Here is a 12,781-nt window from a genome sequence, read left to right as displayed (position 1 = left end):
TGACAGCTTAGATGACATTATAAGAACAGTGTAAGTGGAGAGTAGAGCACATCCTGATGCCTCTTTGGTCTCATTGATCTCAGTTACAGGAGCGAGAGCTCAGTACACTTGCTGTGTGGTTTCATATAAAGTTTTCCCTCGTTGAGTGTCACACTGACACACACATGCATAAATTAGTCCAAAAAGAAGGCAAATGGGCTGCACAAATTCTTTTGGGTTTTGTGATGTGGGTAGAGTGGACAAAGAGTAGCCATGTTGTCCACTTCAGAAAATTTCAGATTCTTTGACTTTCCCAGCAGCACCTAAGAACTGCACCTAGGAGCTGAAGCAGAATCAATTTACCCAAGGGAAACTCTAGCTACTGTAGCCTTGAGGAGATCCTTCTGCCTCCTGCATGTTTCAGTCTCAATATTAGGTTTCATGGCAAAACCTGGGTAGATATCCCCATTCAAAGACAGCCTTGAGTACCAGGCACTGAATTAGATCTGGCTTCAGTTGAAGAACCACATTGTGAGTATCTTTGGTTGTATCTGTGTGTGCATGAGGGACGCACTTCCCAGCTTCCTAAAGCAGTTTGCAATGCAGTAACACAGGAACAAAAATCAGACCAAAAAACAACAGGGCATTAAATCCGGCCATATATGGTGGATCCTCAGTGGGTCTGGATTCTTGGACACAGCTGTTTAGCACTTGAGCTGACAAAGTAATCTGTAGTGGCAGGAGGCTTTTCTCTTCCACTAGGGGGGAATGGATACACATACTTTGCTGGTGAGTTAACAAATCTTTGCTAGCTCATGAACAAATTATGGGACTTGAGGGTAGTAGGTTAACTGGCCCTAAGGCAAGGATTAAGGAAGTCATAGCCTAAAAATAGTAAAACACCCCAAGAATGATGCTTTGTTTCATTTTATCTGTCTATATTTTGAAATGCTTAGGTCAATTTTTATTTTTTTTTCCTGTGACTAAGAGGGGAAAAAGATGAAAAAAGTAGGACTTTAAGGAGAACACCACGTATTGCAAGATGCACAGTAAAAGTGTATGGATAGATGAAGCAGATAGATAACTTTTTGGTGATTGGAAGCTTGGTTCTCAGTTCAAAATCCCTGAGCTGCCCCACCATAGACACCAGTTCTTGTGCTGCACACGCCGGCCCAAAGCTCCCTCAGTCCATTCACTGCAGTCAATCTCAGCTGACAGGGCAAACCATCCCAGCTGTTTCTACATCCAATTACTGTGAGCAAAGGTGAACTTCACACTTAGAGACCTTTCCAAAACCCAAAACTGACGTGAAGATCCCGGTTCTTGAATCTTTGGTGGCTGATGGGAGAGCTTTTGAGTTTGGGTCTCAGTCAGGCCCTCACTCCTGTGGTGTGCTGAGGGCTCCTCTCTTCCCAACAGCCTTATAGATGGAAGCTCTTCTGACTGTGTCTCCTTGGGCCTCAGTTACTGCTCCCAGCTTTTAATTTCTCCATGTGTGTTCATTCATCTATTAATGCCAGTGGGAATGCCCTGTGGGAATGAATTTTCATTCACTGTGGGCCTCTCCAGTTCCCACTGTAGTCAACAAGTGCTTTTCTATTGCCTTCCATGCAAACAAGATCTGGCCTTTCCTATTTTTTCTCTCTTCATCCACCCACATCTGTCATCTATCTATTCCTCTGTTGTTGCTCTAGACTTTTTATTTTTTTTAATTCTGTGTCCAATATTATAAACGTCATATTTTTTTTAATATTTCTCTGGCCCCTTTATGCACTGTAATCTGAACCCTTTGCTCTAAACCTCCCTAACTTTTCACACACCCATTCCCTTGTCCCTCTTTCATTTTGTTTCTTTTCCAGCGTTTTGCTTTCCTAGTTTAACCTCTCTGACTGACTTAGGAAACAGAAAAATAAACAAAAGTACTAAGACTTTCATACAGTAGCTGCGTGAGGTGGTGCTTTGAATTCATCAAAGGATATTCGTTTTTCAAATTTTAATAGCCTGGGTAGGAATCTTGTTCATTATTAATCTCTGTTAGAATTGTAATGAAACACTGTGGTGGTGGTAATTAAATTTCAAGACAGATGCTTCATAAATAAAGAAGCATTTCATAAATATCAAATTATGCCACTATCCTAGCATGTGCAGGTTCTCTGTCATTACAGAGATGTGATAATTATCTCTGGTTATTCATTGCAATTTAAGAATGGATAAAAAATAGAAAATGTAGGCATGAAGGAGGGAAATACCTGAGGCACTGTGTTTGTACCTTAGATATTTTATATGTGAGTTTTAGAGGGTTTTGCCTTTTTAATTCAGCACTCATTTCAGCATGGATATTAATATGCAGTTAAGTAGTACCTGTCTTCAGCAGTACATTTAACTGCATGTTTCACTAAGTGCTGAATAGCCCTTTTCTTGCAGCAGGCTCTCTCTTTTAACACTACTCTATTCCCACTGGTGCTTTCATAGATATGGAAAACTTGAAAACTTATTTCTTTGGGTTTTAAAAATCTCTTGAAGTGAGACCGACAGGCCTCACAGGTAGTTTCCAAGGTCCTCCTACTTGCCCTTCTTGAAAACTGGGACAATGTTAGCCAGCTTCCAGTGAGCTGGGAAGTCTCTGGATTCCCAAGACCACTCAAAAATCATCGAGAGATGTTTTACAATTATTAAAGAGTTGCAGTGAGGTCCATTTTGTGAATTGGAGAGAAGTTTCATTTGTGCACCCCTAGTGCACAACATTCCTCTAGCATATTTTCATATAAATAGCAGAAGACCCATCCTTGTATGGTATCCATGTTAATATTTTGTGTGTTCAGAGGTGTGCTTCATTGTGTAATTCCAAATCATGTGCTAAAGTTCAGTCAACACCTTTGTAGATTTAAATGCAAATCAAGTAGTTCTGGCATTTAATTTTTATTAATCGCAAAGTACTCTAAACTTTCTCAGAGTCTGATCTTTTCATCCTAAGCTTATTTGATCTTCATCCAAGTAACCAGCATGATTCAGTATTCTCCCAGGATATAATATTATAGTTTGCAAAGTGATTGTTAAATGCATTAATAATTTCAATGGGATCATTAATAACATCTCTTGTCAGCGACCTAGCTTGGATAATAACTTTCTTGTGACTTGCATGAAATAAATTTTTTTTCTGGGGGGAAGGGTATCCTTTTCCAGAGGTTTCTAGATGTCTTTTAGTTGTTTTCCAGTGGCTGAAATAGCTTTTAACAGTGGTATGTCTTGAGGTTTATGCACTCTTTTCTAAGAAAATGTGATAATTGGTTAACCAATCATTCCTCTGTAGTTGTCCCAATTTCTTAACCTAACAACTCCACCAATATTTTCTGTAAATAACAGTAATTATACATATTTTTCATAATAATGTCTTGTTGTTACAGAATAATTTAAGGCAGCAAATGTCTATTGACAGAAATCATTAATCTAATAAAATAGTATGGCAAAGGCATGTCTTGTGCACTGAAAATTAATTTGGCAGAATTATAAGAGCAATGTATTATCTTTGCTGGTATTTTCATATCAAGACAGACACTGGATTGCAATGGGTAGCTCTCTGGTTGTTGGCATATTGTAAAGAAACCCAAAATGCAATGTAACTTGGAGAGAGACAGTAATCATCTTCATCTCCCCATTTACCCCTGCCAGTCTGATAGATTGCTGTGTGGCAGCATTCATCTTGCAGATCACCATATCCTCCTTGAATGACAGCAATCTATCCCTGTGCATCTCCACATTCCCTGTATTGCTGTCTCTTGTTTACTCTCTGTGGAATAAAGCAAGTACAACTACTTGCTGCCCACAGCTCAAGCAAGGATCCCCCTTGCTTATCTACCTTGCTATGATGTGTAGCAATGGAATCTGGGGCCAAGGTGTTGTCCTTTATCAAAGGAAATAAATCAATACAGATTGTGGAAAAAACAATATATCCTGCTAAAACAATGAGAGGGAAATCCCTGCCAAATGTTGATATAACTCCCTAGCAACCAGTTCTGTAAGTTGTCTCTGTGCACTGTCTTAGGAAAATGAGAAAGTCCTTAGGTAGGTCTGCTTGTAACTGGCCTTCACTGAAACTTATTCTGGTTACTCTTCTGTCTTTTCCCATCTGATGTGTCAGTGTTGTACAGCTGAAGAGCAAGATTTATTATGTATTATCAGCAGCAGTCCCACCTTTGAGATTTTTGCACATACATTGAAATGGCAGGAAGGGTCCATAGCTGTAAACTACAATGGTTACTGAGGTTGGTGTTCTTTGCAAAGTGAATACAGGTGCAAGATTATTTATGTACTGTCCCATCCCTGGCAGTGTTCAAAGCCAGGCTGGATGGAGCTGTGAGCAACCTGGTCTAGTGGAAGGTGTCCTTGTCTATGGCAGAGGGTTTGGAACTAGACCATCTGTCTAGCTGGTTGGCCTTCCAACCCAAACCTTTCTATAGTTCTATGTCTTCTGTCTTTCTAAACCTAGAAATTTTAAGCAACATTTTTCAGAAGCAAACTGTTATAATTGCACTTTGGAGGATTATCTTGGACATATTATTCTTCAGTCAGTTCCCTAGGTCAACGTAGATCCTTCCACAAAAATCTTCATCTTAAGTCAGCAACCAGTGGGTGCAAGTGAGCTGGTGGTAGCAGCTGGGAAATGCAGGCATTCCCACAGTGACCCTGTCATTGTGTGCATTGGCATAAGCATCACTCTTGGAAATTTGCCCGCTTGTTCTTACCCTCTTTCCTTACCTTTCCCAGAAAACAAAAAGCTCACCATTTAGTAGTGGTTGCTTTACTCTTCAGAATAATTTCATTGAAGCAATGCCTAAACAAAACATAGAGGTACACAGTTAGCTAGAGACAGAATTTTCCAGTAAAATCCAGCTCAGACAATGATTAGTAGAGTGGAAAGAAGGATATTCAATCTGGCCTTGTTTTACAGTCCCTATAGGTGTTATTTATTATCAAGGTACTAAACAAAATGTTAATCAAGCATTGTACCTTCAGTTCTGTGGAGTTTTGTATCCTGTAACTTTGATTCTTCTTGGCATGAAGGCAAACTGGGTAAATATTTATCTCTTCTATTCAGATGAGGGGCTGAAACTTATGTTAGCATTACAGAATCATAGAAATTAAAGATGGAAAAATTTTATTAGATCATCTACAGTAGTAGTTCATCATCTTGCCAATACAAGCATTTTACTATAGAACAATGACTCCTTGCCCAAAGCCGCAGAGAGAATCAGTGTCAGAGCCAGGATTAAAACTCAAGGAGTTTCTGGCTCCCTGTCCTCCACTCAGACGGCAAGAGCGTTCTGCAGAAAAGCTAGATTGTCCAAACATTAACAAAAAACAGCAGGGATGATTTGATTAATTCAGATTTGTTGCTAAAAGGCCTGTAGTGTTTTTGATTAGCTCTTGGGCCCTCATCAGGCTTAGAGGGGTGTGTGTGGTAAATTTCCTTTTACCAATTTAGTACCTACAAGATCCTGAAGTGATATGTGTTCTTGAGAAACATGCAATTAAAACACTACTTCCAGAAAATCCCTATGAATATAGGGATCAGTATCTTTATGATAAATAGGTCAGACTTAATCCTGTAAGCTCTTGAAGATAAGGGCTGTATTTTCAGTAGCCCACACAGTGCTTTACTGGACACTCTGAAAAGTACTGTGATATGTATTAATAATAATAATAAATATTTATTTATTGGACATGAGAGCTAAAGTTAGAAGTTATTTCTGAGGGGTAGATTTTTTGTTCATAAACAACAGCACCATGAAAATCCCATATACTTAACTTGCAGGGCTATTTGTGAATACCAGGTATTCTGCATCCCATACATATTTTCAAGGATGAGTGGTACATGGGAGTTGCTTAATATTTTTATTATTACTGTATAGCACTGTGTATATATTTTATAGATGCTTACGTAGCACCTACAGAAAGAGCACTAAAAAAGTCAGTATTTGCTGCACAGCTTGATTTTCACTTCCACACCAGAGTTTTCACACATGGGTTTCTACAATAAAAGTATTATTATTGGTACTGGAGAAACTGCTTCTATTACAGTTTTCAGATGTATCTCATTATAAGGTCTTGTTTTCAGTAGCTAAAGTTTAACTATGTAAAAAACTATTCATTTATATGTATCCACCTCAAATCGGATTTTCTGAGAAAATTTCTAAGAAACGCAGAAGAAAAATTGCAGCTATTTTTCATCTGAATCCCTGTGTTTTGTAACAGGAATAGAAAATTTGTCAAAAGGGAATCTTTATGTTGGATGTCTGCTTGCTTTCTGTTTTGAACAAAGTTTTCAAGATATTCTGAGATGTTCTGGAAGCAGGTTTTCTTCACTTAACTTTTTCCCACTTAAAAATGAAGTTTTCCACTGGTCTGATTCTGTTTACTCTTGAACACCAAGTCCTTTGCCTCTTCAGTGCTCTTTTGGTCCTTCCCCTGTTGTCAGATGACATCTCAGACACTAAAAAATGACACTCAGTGTTGCATTTTAGCAGGAATCTGAGAATGAGTGGTTACACGCTGTGGAAATGCAGAAAATAATGAGAATTAACTCTGCGTGCAGCTAAGGTTGTGCTTTCACAATCACTTGAAGATGATCTAAGTAGATGCTTCTGCCAAAAGTGGTGACCTCACCTATCCCCAGACAATGGTGGCATATTCCTACTTCTTGACTTTGAAAGAACTAATCCAGATGACAACTACTAACTTTTCAGATGAATTAGTTTCCTAATTCCACTAATTTCCTAATTCCACTGTTTCCACTGTATCCATGAAGATGGTAGCAGAGAAGTGGGAGTAAGGTTGCTTACCTATGGCAGGGACGGGGAATGTTAGCTCATACAGGCAGCAGCTGGAATTATCTTTAATTAGTGCTAGCAGTCATGTCCTCCTCACCTTTTCATTGATGATATATAACCTTTAAATTCAGTCAGCAGCCTGTCAGTGTAGAGATTAGTGAATAAGATGTGGTTGGTAAAAGTCAACAATTTTTGAACAGGCTGCTTGAGATATTTATCTGCTACTTAAAAATTATTAGGGCTGTTCATAGGGATTTTGTATGATGCCTGTATTTCCTTTACTATGTTATGGACCAGCTGATTTGCACATTTAATTTTGCTGTAGAGGATGGAATTAATTTTATTTTAAATGCCTATAATGTAAAATTTGGAAACTGACCTGACCAACTAGACTCCCTTTAATAATCAATGAAATATTATTGGGACTATTAGGTGGGGGTCTCTGAAAGTAACTTGTCATTAAGATTATTCATACTCTAGAAAAGCTCACCTTGCTGTATTGAGTAAATAAAACAGTTAATTTTCTACAGATGAATAGTCACATAACAATTTATACATTGTTATATGAAATGAAGCCAGTGAAAAAGCCTACCCATCTAACCTGGTAAACCAAAGGACTGGTTAGGCAAGGAGAACAAAAAGAGGAGTTTTCCTTATGGGAGTATTCATGCTAGAACAAGAAGATAAGGATTCCTAGTCTTATGGGAGTATCCATGCTAACATTTGTGGCCATCATCTGAGTCTTACCAGTGCAATGCTGCTGCACCCTTCACTTCAGCTCTTCTGGCTTACTTGGAGCTGTAGTATCCGGGTTGAGGGTAATTAAAGAATAAATTCTTCCCTATGAATGCATTGGGACACTGGAACACATTGCCCAGAGGAGCTGTGAATGCCCCATCCCTGGAAGTGCTCAAGATCAGGTTGGGGTGATCCAGTGGAAGGTGTCCCTTCCAATGATTGGGGCATGGAACTACATCATCTTTAGCACCCTTTCCAATCAAAAAAATTCTGGAAGGCTGGGCCGGAGAGACCAAAATTGGTTGGCAAATTCATGATGCATTTGGGAATAAATGGAGCTGAAGGAAAGAACAACTAATAAGAGCAAGCAATGACCAACTCAGTTGCTTTTTTAAACCATAGTAGTCTGTGCCATGCAGCAGGGTGTATCAGCCTCATCCATGACTTGTGGGTATCAGAATAGTGCAATGTTATGGATGTTGCCATTTCCCTATTTTTCTCTTTTAAAAATTTAAGTATGGATTCAAAGTCAAGCACTTGAAAGTGAGAATTACCATTAAGACAATCCCCAAAGGATCATCGTCCATGTTAAATTTTCTGTGAGAGATCTCAGTTGGGAATTTACACTCCTTCTTCAAGGTTAACATATTTCCCTGAATTTCAAGGTTACACAGGCTTATGTAAAAAAACCTCAAAAACCAGATATGCCTGGAAAAATGAAATTAGTATACTCTCCCCAAATTTCAAGTGGAGGAAAAAACGAACAGGTGAGTACATGTAAGTCAGTCAAGTATGCTGTTTTATTGCTGCATGCAAATATCTTGAAATTATTTTTAAAAATCTAAAAATATTTTTAAAAGCTCCAAACTTTGGGATTAAATAATCCTTGCAAAATAGAAATAACTTCTTAAAACCTTTGTAAATATTTTTGTTTGTTTTTAAACTAAATCTGATGAATGGCACTGTGTACAGTAGTGTTGTCATGCTTTGTTTGGTGTTAGGTACTGTGGACTAACTGAATCAGACATCTAGCTACATAATAAAAATTAGACAGATTTTAAGTATTTGTTGAATTGAGGCTAAAGCAAGTAAAGTTATCATAAAGTTCAATTAAATTATATTTTAAATATAAGCACTAGATATGTGTTAAATTCAGTTGAGTAATATGTAAGAAATAAACAGTTAACTTTCCAGCTGGGCATTTAAGCCTTTGGCAGGTAACTCACTGTAGCTTCAGAGAGATTTAAGTGGTTAGGTTAAGCTCCATGCATGGGAGCATGAGGCATGGGAAGAGCTTCAGCATATGAGAGCAAGGGATGATCCCAATGAAAAGCACATATGTGCATTTCACATCCTGTGAATTCTCTGGCTCTAGTCGGAGATCATGCCATTGTTTCTAAATAGCTCTGATATTCCCCCCTGTGTCAGTGCTAAGCATTGTTAAAGTTTCATACTACTTCTGTGCTGCTCAGTTTTTTAGTTTTCTTGGCACACTCCACTGAGGAAGAGGAATGCTCAGGGCTAAAAATGAATAACTTAATTGCTGGGCCAAATTCTGAGTCCCTCAACTGAGCAGAACTCCCACTAATTTGAGAGGAACTTTTGTTCAATTGACTGCATAACTTGAATCATTGTCCCATGTTAACCTCTGGTAGCTTAGTTAGTCTCATTGCAAGATACAAAGGGAAAACATCTTAATCCTGAGAAGCTGAGTCTAAAAGTGTGTCACTAAAAACCCTATTTTAACACAGTTTTTAAGTTCTAGCTTCACTTTGATTTAATATTCTCTGCTGCTGGTGGAGAAGGTTACTTCTATACTAGCCGAGGCTTTGGTTTTGAATTGTCCTGCTGCATCCTGGGACAGCAAGAGTAAAATTTTGGACTGTTTTTCAACAAAACAATATCTATTTGGAAATTACTTACACGTTCTTTTCTTTTGTTAATCCAGCTAGCAGCCTCAAACTCACTATAATTTCAGATAAGCAAGCCACTGGGAAACTCTGTTGTGTTGCATTCAAGGATGGTTGCAATTCACAGATGGATAAAACAGGGGGCTCTCCCTCCTCTTCTGTTTGTGACAGTCAGTTTGCAATATGTTCTGTAATATTTCTGGAAGAAAGGAATAATGCTGCAAGAAATAGGGCATAAGAGACTATTTCTTAAGGCTTCTAGTCTGGCTTCATGCATGGTTGCTTGGTTCTCAAAGCAAAAGCACCTCATACTATTATTATTTGAGAACTATTATTAACATTTTTATTGTTTAAAGAATTTATTATGAAAAATAATTTAAAGGAGAAAACCAGCCAGCTTCTTGACAGTTCACAGTTTTTGTGGCAATAAAGGCAAGTCTTTCCAAACTCTTCAAATTTATTTTACGCTATGCATTTTCAAGTCAGAAGGAAAAGTAGCATTACCTTTGATGGAATTTAGATCAGAACGAAAAAAAACCCCAAAATTATAAACTTCAGAGAAATAGAAAATTACAACTTGAATTGTCATCTGTTGATCTCATGTACTGACATTTATGGGAATATTTCCATTCTGTTTTTCATGTCTTGTGACTGAGGTTATCACAATCTTGTTCTAAATCTTGTCTTAATAACCTTAGTGTTAAGCCCCTTTTGATGGATTTAGGAAAAACAGTTTAAGACATTTGTTTTTCATTCAATGACTTAAAAGTGGTGAATGACTTCACCATAACACTCGTGAGTTAGTTGTTTTTATCTTGATAATCCAAAACATGCACCTTATTTTTGTTCTCAATTTGTCAAGCTTCAATTTCCAGTTGTTCGTTCTTGATATTTATCTTCTTTAATTAAAAAAAAAATAATCAGAAAGCAAAACTACTACCAAAACTATTCTTATTTAATCACTAATAAGTCATTATCAGGTCATCTAGTTGTCCTTGGACAAATTGACTAGGCTGAGCTGTTCTGTTCTGTCATTCTATGACTAATTTTCCATGCTATGATTCATTCTTATTTTGCTTTCCTGAGCCCTGCACAAATTTTTAACATCCTTGTTTTAAGTCTGGACATCAAGAATTACACCTACTATTCTAGTAGTGGCCTCACTGGTGAGAATCACATGTAAAAATCACTACAAAATGCATTATTCAAATTCTATTGCCATAGAGGCCAGAGATACCTAGCTACCATGATAGATATAAAAGCTGTAATAACATTCCATCCCAACCTTTTCTTTGGTTTTGGTTCCTGTGGTTCTGTGCACTCACCATGCCCATTTAGCTCTGAATTTTGGTTGTTCCAAAACTGTAAAGTGAAACTCATCTCAGCCCACAGTTCTTCCTTTTCTGCCCCCTGAATTTTGTGCTGAAACTATGCAAAAATGTGCATTTTTGTTATTTTTATTTAAACAGCAAAAATAGTTTGGCTCAACTGTGCTGAAAACTGGGTCATGGCTTGTTCAAAATATTTGCAGACCTTTCAAGGAACATTGGTTGTACTTAGGGCTTGCAAGGAACTCTGAATTCAACAGTTTTAGGTGGCAGGTGAGAACATTGTCCTGAGCTAAATGAATTTGCTTTTTAATGTTTCAGAATATGCTATAGTAAGATAACTCCTGTTAATTTTCTTCCTGTGAGTTAGTGATTAAAGTTCAAATATTTTTGTGTTCAGAAGGTGTCACATTGAATTTAAATTAATTTTACTGCATATGAAAATCTCTCTGTAAGGAATTGAATTCAGGTCTGTTTTCCAATAATATGGAAAACAGGTTTTCATGGGTTTCATGGAAACACTGCATTGTATGAGCTGGGCTCAGCATGGTTGGGCTGAGGGCTCACAGCAAAGTCACATTAGTTCAACAAGGCATCGTGCACCAGCAGAGCAACAGTTACAGCATGGAGGATGTCCTCAGCTCAAAGCAAATATAAGGTCATCCAACAGGAATGTTCAGGCACAGGTTGAATTACTGAAGCTTTTTTAAGTCTTGGTAGCTGACTTGGTGTGTCCTCTCAGACATTCAGTCATAAATTAATAAAACCCAGCTTAAGTCTCAAGGAAAAAGTAGGAGAAAGGTTACATTGCCTTGCATGTGAAGGAGGCTGGCTGACAAGACAAACATAAAATGTCATAGAGTTTCAGCTGGTATATGGAAACTTGATTGTCCATATGACAGTAATGCAGATTGCTGTTACAAACTATATCTCTTGTGGTGTGTGTTTAATATTACAAAACTTCTGGTAAAATGACTCCAATTCATAGATTTTAATGAGAACTGCAAATCTTTTTGGCAAAAGAGGCTTTATTTCCAGCAAATACGGAGCAAACTTTTCTTTGGAGTGGAACTGTGTAAAGTCTGCCTATTTCAGCCTTTCTTTGCAGATCTACAGGATCTGATGCAAACCTGTAGGCTTAAATTAAAAAAGAAAATCATCCTATTCTCCAGCAACTGTTCAGTCTAGCTCTGAAAGCTGAATTAGTCTGGATTTATGGGAAGAGTAGGTTTCATACTTTAAATGTGAATGGAAGAATTATATCAATTTTGTACTTCCATAATTTTCACTCTGAGCATGGGTGAGAGAACACCAGCTAAAGTTGTCAGTTCATTTATGCTATTTTAATGAATAGATGGCAGCATGATTTGTTCAAGGAGTGAGGAAATCAAACTCTGGGCATGTGCTTTGGGATAGTAGTAAACACCACAATATCAGATTGGCATTGAGAGATTGTAAAAAGTGTATTTCATGTATTAAATCTTTATGCCATGTCTTGAAATTGAAATACAAAGTGCAACCCAAGAAATACGGAACTATTCAGCACAACTGTTGTAAAAAAGTCATGGAATCCACATGGAATCACATGCAGGATTTTTCACATGAAGAAACATGGAATTAAAGCTCAGTAAGTTTTGAAAATTGTTGCAAATTCTAAACCCATTCTGGCTCTTTGAAATACTTGGGAAACCTTGAAGTAACTGAAGGTGTGAATTTTTGGAAAACAAAACTCACCTGAGTGAACCACACCACACGTTTCTGCTGTGATGAAGTCCCTGATGCTCCTGTGCAAAGCAGTGGAGGGATTGAAGGAATTTACCCAGGGATTTGCAGCCCCAGGGTATCTACTGGACCCAAACCAGTTGTTATCAATTGCCTTAAAAATAGAGTAGAACATGACTCTGAAGTCTGGTGTACATTTTTTTTTGGTTACATTATTAAGAGTGTGGAGAAATTACAAGTCACTTGAGTTAATACTTAGAAAAACCTTGAGTAGATG

The sequence above is a fragment of the Melospiza melodia genome, chromosome 4, assembly GCF_035770615.1.
Source record: "Melospiza melodia melodia isolate bMelMel2 chromosome 4, bMelMel2.pri, whole genome shotgun sequence".
Taxonomy (NCBI): domain Eukaryota; kingdom Metazoa; phylum Chordata; class Aves; order Passeriformes; family Passerellidae; genus Melospiza; species Melospiza melodia.
This window is presented reverse-complemented; position numbering follows the sequence as displayed.